The 14,378-nt window shown below is 43.5% G+C and overlaps 1 protein-coding gene across 1 annotated transcript in view; it reads right to left on the bottom strand.

Moving 5' to 3' along the window:
* Nucleotides 1-14,112: 14,112 nt before the first annotated feature.
* The window catches only part of LOC311125740 (uncharacterized protein), a 3,531-nt gene continuing 3,265 nt past the window's right edge, over nucleotides 14,113-14,378 (bottom strand). The window contains exon 7 of the mRNA XM_084199769.1: nucleotides 14,113-14,378. This exon is cut by the window's right edge and continues 307 nt beyond it. The gene's annotated coding sequence lies outside the window, so the exon portion shown is untranslated.

The raw sequence follows: 14,378 nt of genomic DNA on the forward strand, positions 1-14,378 counted from the left end.
AAAAAGCACAGGGGCGGAGTTTAGGTGGCGTGCCGGACCGTTGCGATAGTACGGCCCCAATACCGGCCTCTGACGCGTCCACCTCTACCTGAAATGGTAAAGCGGAGTCCGGATGTGCCAGCACCGGAGCCGAAGTAAACAGGTCCTTCAGTCTCCCAAAAGCCCTGTCCGCCTCGGCTGACCACTGCAAACGCACCGGACCCCCCTTCAGAAGAGACGTTATGGGAGCTGCTACCTGTCCAAAACCCTGGATAAACCTCCGGTAGTAATTTGCAAAACCCAAGAACTGCTGCACCTCTTTAACCGTGGTTGCGGTTTGCCAATTACGCACGGCTGACACACGCTCAACCTCCATCTTCACCCCTGACGCGGACAACTGATAACCCAAAAAGGAGATAGACTCCTGGAAAAACAGACATTTATCTGCCTTGACATACAAGTCGTGCTCCAACAGCCTCCTCAACACTCGGCATACCAGAGCTACATGCTCGGCTCGGGTAGACGAGTACACTAAAATGTCGTCAATGTACACGACCACACCTTGCCCCTGCATGTCCCGGAAGATCTCATCCACAAAGGATTGGAAGACTGAAGGAGCGTTCATCCACCCGTATGGCATGACGAGATACTCGTAATGACCCGAGGTGGTACTAAATGCTGTCTTCCATTCATCGCCCTCCCTAATGCGCACCAAGTTGTAGGCGCTCCTGAGATCCAGTTTTGTGAAGAAACGCGCTCCGTGTAATGATTCCGTCATAGTCGCAATCAGAGGGAGTGGATAACTGTATTTCACAGTGATCTGATTGAGACTACGGTAATCAATACCCCATCCTTTTTCTTCACAAAAAAGAAGCTTGAGGACGCAGGGGAAGTGGAGGGCCGTATGTATCCTTGTCTCAGAGACTCGGCTATGTATGTCTCCATAGCCACCTTCTCCTCTTGAGACAGAGGATACACATGCCTCCGCGGAAGCGCTGCTCCTGCCTGGAGGTCTCTCGCACAATCCCCCTGTCTATGTGGAGGCAACCGCGTCGCCCTCGTCTTGCTAAACACGAGTGCTACTTCCTCATACTCAGGGGGAATGTGCATTGCGGGCACCTGGTTCGGACTCTCCACCGAGGTCGCCCCCACGGAAACACCTAGACATCGCCCCACACACTGGGCAGACCACTCCTTAAGAGCCCTCTGTTGCCACGAAATGGAGGGATTATGGGTAATCAACCAAGGAAGCCCCAGCACCACTAGATACGCAGGAGAGTCGATCAGATATAACTGAATAGTTTCCTCATGACCCCCCTGCGTACTCATCCTAAGTGGTGCTGTAACCTCCCTAATCAACCCCGATCCCAACGGGCGGCTATCTAGGGCATGAACAGGGAAGGGAGCATCAACTGGAAGGAGGGGAATCCCTAACTCTACACAGAAATTTCGATCAACAAAATTCCCAGCTGCGCCTGAATCTACCCGCGCCTTATGCTGGGAATGAGGTGCAATCTGTGGAAATCTTACAGGTATACATAAGTGCACAACAGAGAGCTCTGGGTAAGTGGGGCGCCTACTCACCTGGAAGGGCTCCCCAGTGCGTGGCCTGTTGTCCCATCCCCCTGGAGACCCTCCCCAGCACCTAGCCGCAGTGTGCCCTCCACGGCCACAGTTGGTGCAGGGGACGGCCCCCCTCGGGCTCCTTCTCCTCCTCTCTCTAGCGCCAGCACCCCCGAGCTCCATAGGGCTCGGCTCGGAGGTGCTGGAGGATGGAATGGACGGCCCCCACTCGGGACGTCCACGGGTGGCCAGCAGGGTGTCAAGACGGATGGACATGTCCACCAACTGGTCGAACGTGAGGTTGGTGTCCCTGCAGGCCAACTCTCGGCGGACGTCCTCCCGTAGACTGCATCGAAAGTGGTCGATGAGGGCCCGTTCATTCCACCCTGCATCTGCCGCTAGAGTCCGGAATTCCAGGGCGAACTCCTGTGCACTCCTCTTCCCCTGTCGGAGGTAGAATAGACGCTCCGCATAGGTGATGGTGGCGGCGTTTATCCCCCTCCATTCGGCGTTGGCCCACTCCAACGCCTTGCCAGTGAGACAGGAGATGAGGGCGGAAACGCTCTCGTGTCTCGAGGGCGCCGGGTGTACGGTGGCCAGGTAGAGCTCCACCTGCAGGAGGAACCCCTGACACCCGGCAGCGGTGCCGTCATACGCCCTCGGGAGCGAGAGCCGAATCCCACTGGATTCCGGAGCTTGGATGGGAGGACTGACCGACGGTGGTGGTAAGGTAGGTGGAGGTGTGGGTACCCCTCTGGTCTCCCATCGGTGTAGAGTGTTTATCACGTCCTATCGTCCTGCCCGCGGACGCGCTCCTCCAAAGACTCGGGCGCTGCTGCTGCTCCTGCTGACTCCATTAGAAGGTGTGTAATTCTGTCAGGTGGCTGATGTGGATGTGGTGTAGGAATCAAGCGCAGGACACAGAAGCTTCGTCCAACCAGACTTTACTAGATGACAAAAATAACAAAATGGGCCTCAACAAACACGGAGGCGAACGATTACGCAGCAGTGCGTAAAACACCAAAATACTGATAGCGCACGAAAACAGTGCGACGGTCCTAAACAAGCAATAGGCAAAAGGACAGCACCAAAAGACAGGCGGAACAATTACACACAACACACGACTAACAAACGAGAAACTTATAGGATACATAATTAACACTAAAAGGAAACAGGTGTACAAAGAAGACAAAACCAAACAAACATCGATAACATACAACGGTGGTAGCTAGTACTCCGGGGACGACGACCGCCGAAGCCTGCCCGAGCAAGGAGGAGGAGCAGCCTCGGCCGAAACCGTGACATGTTTGTCCTCCCTATTTAACCTGTTCCCCATTATGTTAGTTTGTCCTCCCTATTTAACCTGTTCCCCATTATGTTAGTTTGTCCTCCCTATTTAACCTGTTCCCCATTATGTTAGTTTGTCCTCCCTATTTAACCTGTTCCCCATTATGTTAGTTTGTCCTCCCTATTTAACCTGTTCCCCATTATGTTAGTTGGTCCTCCCTATTTAACCTGTTCCCCATTATGTTAGTTTGTCCTCCCTATTTAACCTGTTCCCCATTATGTTAGTTTGTCCTCCCTATTTAACCTGTTCCCCATTATGTTAGTTTGTCCTCCCTATTTAACCTGTTCCCCATTATGTTAGTTTGTCCTCCCTATTTAACCTGTTCCCCATTATGTTAGTTTGTCCTCCCTATTTAACCTGTTCCCCATTATGTTAGTTTGTCTTCCCTATTTAACCTGTTCCCCATTATGTTAGTTTGTCCTCCCTATTTAACCTGTTCCCCATTATGTTAGTTTGTCCTCCCTATTTAACCTGTTCCCCATTATGTTAGTTTGTCCTCCCTATTTAACCTGTTCCCCATTATGTTAGTTTGTCCTCCCTATTTAACCTGTTCCCCATTATGTTAGTTTGTCCTCCCTATTTAACCTGTTCCCCATTATGTTAGTTTGTCCTCCCTATTTAACCTGTTCCCCATTATGTTAGTTTGTCCTCCCTATTTAACCTGTTCCCCATTATGTTAGTTTGTCCTCCCTATTTAACCTGTTCCCCATTATGTTAGTTTGTCCTCCCTATTTAACCTGTTCCCCATTATGTTAGTTTGTCCTCCCTATTTAACCTGTTCCCCATTATGTTAGTTTGTCCTCCCTATTTAAATTGTACCCGTCCACTGTTTGGTGTGTTTGTTCCTTTGTTGTTTTGGAGGATTTTCATTTTATTTCTTTACATTCTGACTCGCATTACACCGACATTCATGACAAATTATAATAATAATAATAATGCCATTTAGCAGACGCTTTTCATCCAAAGCGACTTACAGTCATGCGTGCATAATTTTTTTTTTTAGTATGGGTGGTCCCGGGGATCGAACCCACTACCCTGGCGTTACAAGCGCCGTGCTCTACCAGCTGAGCTACAGAGGACCACTGCTTGTTAAATATGAGTTGAAACAAAGTAAAGTCTGTCAAATCCACGTCCTAAAAATGTGTGTTTGGACCATGATAGTTCGTTGGTGATGTGGACACCTGCTCCACTACAGCCCCGTCGATGAGAATGGGGGCGTGCTCAGTCCTCTTTTTTTCCCTGTAGTCCACAATCATCTCCTCGTGTTGAGGATCAGCGTGGCAGATGTGTTGTTACCTACCCTTACCACCTGGGGGCGGCCCGTCAGGAAATCCAGGATCCAGTTGCAGAGGGAGGTGTTTAGTCCCAGGATCCTTAGCTTAGTGATGAGCTTTGAGAGCACTATAGTGTTGAACGCTGAGCTGTAGTCAATGAATAGCATTCTCACGTAGGTGTTCCTCTTGTCCAGGTGGGAAAGGGCAGGTGGAGTGCAATAGAGATTGCATCATCTGTGGATCTGTTGGGGCGGTATGCAAATTGGAGTGGGGTCTAGGGTTTCTGGGATAATGGTGTTGATGCGAGCCATGACCAGCCTTTCAAAGCACTTCATGGCTACAGACGTCAGTGCTACGGGTCGGTAGTCATTTAGGCAGGTTATCTTAGTGTCCTTGGGCACGGGGACTATGGTGGTCTGCTTGAAAGTTGAGTTTCAGCTTAAGGTTCGGAATTCAGCCGATATCATTAATATAACATAAGATTAGGCATCATTAATATAACATTAGATTAGGCATCATTAATATAACATTAGATTAGGCGTAATCTGTTGATATTAATTGATATTCTTGGACAGTGAAGTCTTTTTTCTTATTTTCTTTCAACAGATTCCTGTGTGTATGAAGAATGGTCCACCACCCAAAGGACATCCAACCAACTTGACACAACTGTGGGAAGCATTGGAGTCAACATGGGCCAGTATCCCTCCAGTTTAGATACACATCATATCAGTGTCTCCTCTTCTCATAGGTCTATTATATGGACAACATCATATTAGTGTCTCCTCTTCTCATAGGTCTATTATATGGACAACATCATATTAGTGTCTCCTCTTCTCATAGGTCTATTATATGGACAACATCATATTAGTGTCTCCTCTTCTCATAGGTCTATTATATGGACAACATCATATTAGTGTCTCCCCTTCTCATTGGTCTATTATCAGAGGTGGGTAGTAACGAGTTACATTTACTTGAGTACGTTTTTGAAAAAATTATACTTCTAGGAGTAGTTTTAAATCACTATACTTTTTACTTTTACTTGAGTAGATTTGTGAAGAAGAAACTGTACTCTTACTCCGCTACATTAGGCTACAATGACGTCGTTACTTTTCTTTTTACCTCTTTGGTATTCTACGCGTCATTGTCTTTATCCCCCCGCATACGCCTTATTTTAATGTTTTATTTTGACAGAGAGAGAGAGACTTCCGCTAAGGCTCTACCACGTGACTGTGTTTCACCAATCAAACGTAGTTGTGCAGTCTCGTCACGTTACCATACTCAACCTCAGCGGTGGGACGGGTTAGCTTTACAGTCGTAGCAACACAAAACTGTCCGAATTAGCAGTCGGCAATGCAGACACAGACGAGGAGGAACACCCGCACCCCTGGCCTCATATTGAAAGCATGTTTACCTTAGTAAAAGTGCGAAAGAACAGCTACATTATGCGGTGTCTTCTGTGTCTACCAAAACAAACGGACATTTCAGCATTCAAGAACTCAACATCTAACTTGAGGAAACATGTAGCGGTAAGTTTCCTAAATAATTATTTTTTTGCTGTGGATAGGCGAATGTTTGTATTTTAGGTTACAAGTGTGACTTTTTTTTGCTGACTTTTCTTGTTAGATATTGGAACTGGAAGTAAACATAATGCCCCATCTACATCACTCTCCTCTGATGCCTTTTATAGAACATGCATTCAGCTTAATTTGTGTTCTGGGATATGTTAGAAATTGGGTAATTCAAATCTGGTATTGGAATAAGAGAAAACATAATCAAGAGATATTCAATCCAAGCTAAATGTATTATATGCTAAATGTATGTTCATGTAAGTATGAAGGTTCGTATACGGGCTCACTGAAATACCACGCAGGGCAGACAGAGAACTGACTTCCTCATTCTAAATCCTTCCGTAAATACCCTGACAGAGATAGTTCCCGCTCCCTGCTGGGCCTATCAGAGTAGAGACTGAGCGTGGTTTAGACTTACTCAGCCAATCCGTTGGCGCACGGGCTGGTCCCAGCCCCTTGGCGCTCCACTGTTGCACACTGTTGCCAGGCATAGGTTTTTATCATAACAACCTGTAGAGTCAGCACCCAAAAAACACCATTCCACTGTACTCTAAGTACCTACGTTCAAGGACGGTTCACAGACAACGGTTCACAGACAACAAAGAGGCAGTGTTCGTATCTGTAAGAAATACAAGTCTTATCTCATCTTACCCCCTAACATTCCTCACATGAATCACAGCTTGTTATGTGAAACAATTTATATCAGTACAGTACAAACCTTCTATGATTAATCACCAATGCATTCCTTCTAAGCTATTCATCACATACAGATCAAATTATGAGAAAATAGATCCCCACAGATACTAGGCCTGCAATATTGTTTTATTTGGCCATCTATCATGGACTGGTGCTTTTTCAGTTGATGTGTACTGCTGCTCTTTTCCTCTGCTCAGTGAGATGTGCAGTGTGGCCTAATCACAGATCAGAGTATTAATTTCTAGGCACACAGAAAAAGGGCTGTTGCTTGCCATTGTTGGGTTGTGTTTTCTCATAATTAGATCTGTATGTGATGAATAGCTTAGAAGGAATGCATTAATGATAAGCATAGGTTTGTACTATACTGATATAAATTGTTTCACATAACAGGCTGTGATTCATGTAAGGAACGTTAGGGGGAAGGACAGATAAGACTTGTATTTCTTACAGATACGAACACTGCCTCTTTGTTGTCTGTGAACCGTTGCCTGTGAACCGTCCTTGAACGTATGTACTCACAGTACAGTGGTGTCTTTTGGGTGCTAACTCCACAGGTGGTTATGATAAAAACGTATGCCTGGCAACAGTGTGCAACAAGTGGAGCGCCAAGGGTTTGGGACCAGCCCGTGCGCCAACGGATTGGCTGAGTAAGTCTAAACCACGCTCAGTCTCTACTCTGATTGGCCAGCAGGGAGTGGGAAATATCTCTGTCAGAGTATTTGAAGAAGAACCTGTAACAATGGATTAGTTCTCTGTCTGCCCTGCGTGGTATTTCAGTGAGCCCGTATACGAACCATCATACTTATCATACATACATTTTGCATATAATAAATTTAGCTTGGATTGAATATCTCTTGATTATGTTTTCTCTTATTCCAATACCAGATTTGAATTACGCAATTTCTAACACCATACAATACAAAGGTACTGAGTTGGCCTAATCAACACCTATTGATTATTTTACGATGACCGCTTCCTTCTGGTGTGCAGTTTTCTGTTCAGCATGTCTGGTATGAAATGTTTGTGTGTTTCCTTCTGTTGTTCTGTCACTGTGGAGACACACACACACACAGTTTATGAGAGTTTATGGGCTGCCTCGTTCTAATTCTGCCTGGTAAAAAAAGTATAAAGCTTTGGAAATTTGTGTTACTTGTGCTTATTTATTTTAAGGACTTGAATTTACCTGAATTGTTTTAATTTAAACTTTTGTAATTCATTTTAAATTTATTTTATTGATTGTATGAACTATAATTTGCCTAAAGATGATTATTTTGTATTTTTCTCTGTCTGATTGTTGTCTTGTGTTAAAAAATAAATCAGACGTTACTCAACAGTTTACTCAGTACTTGAGTAGTTTTTTCACCAAGTACTTTTTTACTCTTACTCAAGTAATTATTTGGATGACTACTTTTTACTTTTACTTGAGTCATATTATTCTGAAGTAACAGTACTTTTACTTGAGTACAATTTTTGGCTACTCTACCCACCCCTGTCTATTATATGGACAACATCCTATCATATTAGTGTCTCCTCTTCTCATTGGTCTATTATATGGACAACATCATATCATATTAGTGTCTCCTCTTCTCATTGGTCTATTATATGGACAACATCATATCATATTAGTGTCTCCTCTTCTCATTGGTCTATTATATGGACAACATCATATCATATTAGTGTCTCCTCTTCTCATTGGTCTATTATATGGACAACATCATATCATATTAGTGTCTCCTCTTCTCATTGGTCTATTATATGGACAACATCATATTAGTGTCTCCTCTTCTCATTGGTCTATTATATGGACAACATCATATCATATTAGTGTCTCCTCTTCTCATTGGTCTACTATATGGACAACATCATATTATATTAGTGTCTCCTCTTCTCATAGGTCTATTATATGGACAACATCATATCATATTAGTGTCTCCTCTTCTCATTGGTCTATTATATGGACAACATCATATTAGTGTCTCCTCTTCTCATTGGTCTATTATATGGACAACATCATATTAGTGTCTCCTCTTCTCATAGGTCTATTATATGGACAACATCATATTAGTGTCTCCTCTTCTCATAGGTCTATTATATGGACAACATCATATTAGTGTCTCCTCTTCTCATTGGTCTATTATATGGACAACATCATATTAGTGTCTCCTCTTCTCATAGGTCTATTATATGGACAACATCATATCATATTAGTGTCTCCCCTTCTCATAGGTCTATTATATGGACAACATCATATCATATTAGTGTCTCCTCTTCTCATTGGTCTATTATATGGACAACATCATATTAGTGTCTCCTCTTCTAATAGGTCTATTATACAGTGCCTTCGGAAAGAATTCCGACCCTTTTAATTTTTCCACATTTTGCTAGTTTACAGCCTTATTTTAAAATTGATTATCTCAAGCTCTGCCAGGTTGGATGGGGAGCGTCGCTGCACAGCTATTTTCAGGTCTCTCCAGAGATGTTAGATCGGGTTCAAGTCCGGGCTCTGGCTGGGCCACTCAAGGACATTCAGAGACTTGTCCCGAAGCCACTCCTGCGTTGTCTTGGCTGTGTGCTTAGGGTCGTTGTCTTTTTGGAAGGTGAACCTTCGCCCCAGTCTGAGGTCCTGAGCGCTCTGGAGCAGGTTTTCATCAAGGATCTCTATGTACTTTGCTCCGTTCATCTTTCCCTCGATCCTGACTAGTCTCCCAGTCCCTGCCACTGAAAAACATCCCCACAGCATGATGCTGCCACCACCATGCTTCACCGTAGGGATGGTGCCAGGTTTCCTCCAGACGTGACGCTTGGCATTCAGGCCAAAGAGTTCAATCTTGGTTTCATCAGACCAGAAAATCTTGTTTCTCATGGTCTGAGATTCTTTAGGTGCCTTTTGGCAAACTCCAAGCAGGCTGTCATGTGCCTTTTACTGAGGAGTGGCTTCCGTCTGGCCACTCTACCACAAAGGCCTGATTGGTGGAGTGCTGCATATGACTGGAGACATTCTGCTAATGTCTCCAGTCATATAAAGTGTGGTAGAATTGCAGGAAATGTGTTTAGGCCACAAGTCTCCCGAGCAAACAAAGAAGAATATATCCTATGGCTACTCTAGGCTATATGTACTCAGACATGCATTGAACGGTCTGTTTTGTGAACAGGGATTGAAAAGTTGATATTAATTGATATTCTTATTAAACAAATGGTAGGAGCAAGAGCAGTGTGAGGGTTTCTCTTTTCTTGGCCTTAATACCCCCCCCCCCCCCCCCCCCCCCTCCCCTCACAGTTGTAAATAGGTATTATTAAAAAATGTATTGTTTCATTCACACTGTTGGAGCTCGGAGCTGAAGTATTTCACTGACGCAACTACATCTGTGCATGTGACTAAAAAGATCTAATCAGAGGCATTGCATATAGCCCTGTTCAGATCTAATCAGAGGCGTTGCCTATAGCCCTGTTCAGACAGGATACATTTTACTGGGAGAGCTCAGGTGGAAGAGCACAAATCACCACATGTGTAATTTTCCAATGGACATGTATATTTATCTGTTCCTGCTTTTACTTCCTGGCATGGGTCTCGACTAACCGGTGCCCCCCGCACATTGACTCTGTACCAGTACCCCCTGTATTTAACCTCCCTACTGTTATTTTTATTTTCCTGCTACTCTTTAATTATTTGCTCTTTTTATATTTTTTCTTAAAAACTGCATTGTTGGTTAAGGGCTTGTAAGTGATTTGAGGATATACCGCTCTGATTCAACCATGGGACCAGCTCAAGCATTGTAGCTAAGCTGCCTAGGCAGAAGGCAAGCGGTCTAAAGCAGATCATGAGCGAATGCCAGAATAAGACAACCGTCTAGCCTGCTAGCTAACGTTAGCATATAAGATACACCTCATCGTGTTCATACATAGCTGACATAGCTATCCGGTCAGGTTGAAGATGGTTAGATCAAGACATGCGGAACCATTAGAAAATAAGCTAATTAATGGGACCAGCGCCATTGCTGGATTCTACAAGATAAGCATTGAAAAGGTGACCAGCGGTCGGGAAACACTCCAAACGGCTGCCAGTCCACCCATTATGGCATCATTGACTTGAATGGAGACGACCTTCTATTCATTCTTATGTATATACTTACCCCTATTTAGGACGCTGCGCATGCGCGCATTGGTGGCTAGAGTGCGGAGCCTGGAAAATAACTGCCAACATTTTGTAGGCAGATAGGATACTTGATTCCCAAAATCCTGTTACTGAATATCGATCATCCGTAACTCCTTGTCTATCGGTCCGGATTATATCGTGTGTATATCTGTAGACCTTTATAGAAACCGTCTGAACCGAACTTTTCTCCAAACCGGCACCTTGCCTGTAGTAGACTGCGCGCAAGACGCGCTTCCACGTGTCCTACCACAGCCAAGTTATAGGTGCCGGTTTGGAGAAAAGTTCGGTTCAGGCGGTTTCTATAAAGATATCCACACACAATCCGGACCGACGGTCAACGGATTCTAGATACATATGCCTTCAGTGACAGGGTTTCTGGAAACAAGTAGAGAACCTAAAGAACTTATTCCGTTATGTTCCGGGCTCTTCATTGTAGCCACCTGGGTCGACCATGCGCGGCTTCCTATACAGGGCTATATTGCGCAGAGATGAGGTCTTTCTAAATTATATTCTTAAAGAGTTGTTCATGGAAATGGCCATTGAACAGTTATATTGCATATTGTTGCCTACCTTTTATCGTTTTTCGTCTCTCTCCAATCCCCCGCCTGAGTGGAGACTTGCAGGATTCATCCTTAAGTTATGTGGATCAGTGGATGATAATAATACAACCTGAAATGATATTAGGAAACAAATCAAACTAGACTGTAAATGTGTTGGCATTTCCTCTAGACAACTACATCTACTAGACAGCAGGAACTTCTCATCCTAATGTTGACTCGCTTTGACAGTTGGTCAGACTCTCAAGTCTAGTCTAGACCAGCTAAAATGTAGCAAGTAGGGCCTAACCTTAATTTAACACGTTATTATGATCGATTGTTAGAAAACCCTTACCACGTTATTATGATCGATTGTTAGAAAACCCTGACCTTGAGTCCCCGCTGCAGTGACCTGGTGTGTAGCTACACCTATTTTACTTTTATTTTCACTTATACTTCCGTGTATAAAAACCTTATTGGGGCGCGTTCAGCAAGAAGCAACGTTTTGGAACGTTCAGATAGAAATACACTGTAGGACAAACATGCCTCAGACATTTAGAATAAGGAATCACTTCCGCTCTATTCATGGCATTTCTATCGGCAACATTTCGACAACGTTTGGCTACTGAACGTGGTTTTAATGTAGTAATCACCAGCAGGAGCGCCGTCTCATACTTTCAAGTGGTATATTCAATCGTGCATATCGTAGCTAAACGTTTTACAACAAAAACGAGCGTTTCTAACTGGACAAGTTCAGGTTAGTCCCTCCCTGTTTCGTCCGGTTTGTTTCCGTTTGTTTCCTGATGAATATACCCCAAAGCAAAGTTCAGTCACCAAACGTTGTCGAATGTTTCAGATATAGTTACCACATATAGAGCCGACCTGATTTCTTATTCTAAATGTCAGAGAGACATGTTTGTTCATAGCAGAGGCCTATATCTATCGGAACGTTAAAAACCGTTGGGTCCTGCTCAGCGAACATGCCCCAGTTAGTTTAGTCCCGGGCAATGACTATAATTTCATTCATGCATGATGAATGAAGCCGCTCGGTTGGTCGGTCTGTATAGGAATGATAATCTTAATGACGTGTAAACTATAATGCGGAACTTCTCTCTGGAGTTTCCTAGCAGCTTGCTGAAGGAATGAACTACAGCATTGAGCAGTCAGTGATCTGTTGCAGTCTGAGTCTGATGCTATAACTTATAAGCTTCGGCAGCTTTAACATCCAGTCTGTTCTAGAAGTAGACTTCATGCACTATTATAATAATAATAGTAATAATATGCCATTTAGCAGACTCTTTTATCCAAAACGACTTACAGTCATGCGTGCATATTTTTTTTTATGTATGGGTGGTCCCGGGGATCGAACCCACTACTGGTTTAGGCGGTTTCTATAAAGATATCCACACCCTGGCTTTACAAGCGCCGTGCTCTACCAGCTGAGCTACAGAGGACCAGGCTACATCATCGTTTCAGGAGATCAAAGAAATTCTGCAAAATCCAAATAAACTGAACGGAAGTAGGCTTCGGCTGAAATGTCAAAGTCTTGTGGTTATTGTGGCAGGTTATTTATTAGCTCTTGTTGAGAGTGACCATGTATGAAGGCTAGTGTCTCTCGTGTTCTTTCTAGTTGCTGGAAGTTTGAATGCCAACTGACAGTTTGCAGGGGTTTTCTAGGCTTGCTCACCATCTGACGAGGAAAGGGTGAGGATATCAACATAATATCAGTTTATAAACATACATCTATGCATTTATCGGTAAAGATAACAAGTTAGAACTTCGAAGTTGCCGTTCCCAAGAAATGGAACGTTCCAAAAGGAGATTCCGTTGACGTCATTGACCTAATATGGTGCATCCTGGTAAATGGGCGGGGCCCGGCTATCCCGAGATGGGCGTGCCAGAGGGAGATGCGTCATTTACACAGTCAAAACAGTAAACTTTCGGGAGGTTTGTCTGTTTAATATCAGAAAAGAAAGCATCATACATGTTTGGTTTTCTTTTATTTGTATAGAGACAAGTACAAACACATTGACACATTGAAGGTTCTAAGCTTACATGTGGAATTGTTTTAAGATGTTCTTACCAAAGATTATTTAGCTATTTGATTTGGAATTTTAGGACCCCTTTAGGTATAAAAACAAAATATGTAAAAAATGTATTTGATAAAAATTGAATTAGTCCTTTACTACTATAGCCCATAGAAACACTTTGAATAACACATTAATAAATGGCAAAAAAAGACAGTCAAAAAATAAATAATAAGAAATAAGGTTTGGAAGTGTCTGTCCTATATCTAGTGGATATTAGAAAGCTCAGGAAATATATATATATCATATATTTACACATATTATACCCCTTTTTATTGTTATTCTGTTACTTAGACAGAGACCACCATCTTGTTTGGACGCTACAGACGTTTCCTCAGATGCGGAAGGCTGCCATTGGTGCATGTGGTGGATTGAGACGCAGCCCATGCATATCTCTATCATAAACTGATGGATTTTGACAGGGATGTTTTTATTCTGTTACTTAGATTGATGCCTAGTTGTATCAATAGACTCTAGGGGGGTTTAAAGACATGCTCCGGTAGTTTGGAGACTAAGAAATTATTTTTTTAACCTCCCACTTTGGGCTGGATGTTTCAATGTGAGGTTCTTACATGCATAATCTATGAGCAGAAATACGGTCTTACCTCAATTAGCAATAAAATCCCTAGTTTGAAAGCGACTTTTCTTCTAGCTGTGCCACGCCTTTTCCCCTACATTTCCCCCCACATGAGCCAGCCCCTTTGCAGTTTGAGTTCTAGCCAATGAGCTTCAGCCCCTCACATTTGAGTGACAGCTAGCAAGAGGCCTACCCAGCAGAGCGAGAAAGGGAGACCAATGATGTGGTGCACATATCTGCACATATGTGACATAGTATGCAATTATCGGGGACCACTTTTGGCTCCTGAGTGCTACTTTCAGCACTACTGTCTAAAAAGTAAACAAAAGTATCAGAGAATCTCTTTAATGGGTCTGTTGATAAGACAGTAGTTTATACATGATTGAACTGTTGCAGTATGTATGAATATTTAAAGTATTTACACACAAACTGTTAGTGGTAAATAAAACTACATATTCCTATACTACAGTTATAATACACATGTTCCTGTGTTTTTAAGGACCTGAGTGACAACACATGAAAGACGTCTGTCCACCAGATGATACATTCCTGTCCCTAAGACTATTCTTCTGGACTCAGATCAATCAGTGTGATTTT

This window comes from Coregonus lavaretus (assembly GCF_964263955.1).
Source record: "Coregonus lavaretus genome assembly, contig: HAP1_SCAFFOLD_325, whole genome shotgun sequence".
NCBI classification, from domain to species: domain Eukaryota; kingdom Metazoa; phylum Chordata; class Actinopteri; order Salmoniformes; family Salmonidae; genus Coregonus; species Coregonus lavaretus.